Source organism: Amphimedon queenslandica, unplaced genomic scaffold (assembly GCF_000090795.2).
Source record: "Amphimedon queenslandica unplaced genomic scaffold, v1.1 AMPQUscaffold_3652_Cont24357, whole genome shotgun sequence".
Taxonomy (NCBI): Eukaryota; Metazoa; Porifera; class Demospongiae; order Haplosclerida; family Niphatidae; genus Amphimedon; species Amphimedon queenslandica.
In genome coordinates this window covers 1-1,430 of record NW_003556024.1, presented here as the reverse complement: position 1 = coordinate 1,430, position 1,430 = coordinate 1, and the positions used below count along the sequence as shown (strand labels likewise).

Here is a 1,430-nt window from a genome sequence, read left to right as displayed (position 1 = left end):
GGGGCTTGCTTTAAATCTTTCATTTATAATATTGCTTTTGAGATAATGGGGACCAAAGAACAAACTAGTACTTTTTTAACTTTTAATCGCTAATAAATGCAATAGAAGAGCGTAAATCTTGCTATTTTTGGCTACAGCATGATAGTGGTATAACAGCTGATTTCTTTGAAGTATCATATGGCACTGCAATCACTACTATGCAAGTGCTATAGGTGAAAATCAGTGCTGCAGAGATGGAGAGAGCAAGTCTGGCCAGGGGTAACTAGCTTAAGTTGCTAGGCAACCTAATAATCTCAATGGAATAATCCACCCACGCAACGGAAGTTTCCTATCCCTTTCATTTACTCTAATATCTATGTCCGGTCCAAACTGTAGAGCCACACCCCTTTTACTGGGCCCCCTACCAGGCTATGTTAATAAATAAATTATTTCAAATACAATGAAAGAACTGTACCATGTCCTGAGGATCGGACCATAACTCAAACCTATACAATAAAGACAATAGAGAATGTACAGGTTATTAATCTAATACCTTCCTCTGGGGGTTGTCTGTTTCGATCTATTTTTCTTAAATCATGACATCATCAGTACTGAACAGGCCCCCCATGTATAACCTGTGTGATAGCAAATAAAAGGATAAAATAGATTGAGAGAAATAAGATCTAACCAAGACTTTATTGTCAATGACATGTGCTAATGGTAACCAGTTAAAGACCTCAGTAAATAAATCAGCCATTTTACCATTGTATCTATTAGCAGAGAGAGAGACTCTATTCATTCATTTACAATTGCATTTACTGACTTTTTCTTCACTTCTCCTTCAAAACAATACATTTGATTCATTGTTATTAACTCATGATTGCCTAGAAAGATTAAATAGTCTACATGTACCACAGTACCAAACAGAAAGTGAAATACAACACTTAAAATCTCAAATACCAAATTCATATTCATATGGTTTTATATAGGGCTGTATATGTAATAGCTACTGTATAGCAAGAAATTTTTGTTGAGTGCTAATTTGTATTTGTTTCGTTAGCCAAAATTTTGAACAAAATTTATAGATATTGAAAATTTAATCTAACTAAAATTTGTGACACACCCTTTTCCACTACAGCCACAGCATAGTGATCTGTAGCATCATCAGGCTCGACACAGAAGGGCAGTTCTTCTCCAACTGATGGGCTCCAAATGTCTTTATAAATGTGGTAACCACAAACCATAGACATTCTTCCATTAAACAATAGACATGGCACTAATAAAGTGGGCGTGACAGTGAAAATTTATGTTAGGCAAAACGCAACAAAAATATCTTGTAAAGCAAGATGAAGAAAGTTTCTGGCAACAAAAATTTCCTGCTATACGGTATTAATAAATATTCATATTATACATACATAATGAATATACAGTATATTTCAAACTTCTTATCA

General features: G+C 34.3%; 1 long non-coding RNA gene across 2 annotated transcripts; it reads right to left on the bottom strand.

Annotated features, from left to right (window-relative positions):
* Positions 1–35: 35 nt before the first annotated feature.
* LOC109592877 (uncharacterized) lies at positions 36–1,393 on the bottom strand. 2 transcript variants are annotated; one of them, XR_002190611.1, is made up of 6 exons: positions 1,103–1,393; positions 803–863; positions 668–749; positions 533–614; positions 455–485; positions 36–408 (listed from the first exon to the last, which is right to left on the bottom strand). It is a non-coding gene; the product is annotated as an uncharacterized LOC109592877 (long non-coding RNA). The 2 variants fall into 2 exon arrangements; XR_002190610.1 differs by lacking the exon at positions 1,103–1,393 and having other exon boundaries at positions 803–1,064.
* Between the last annotated feature and the right edge of the window lie 37 nt (positions 1,394–1,430).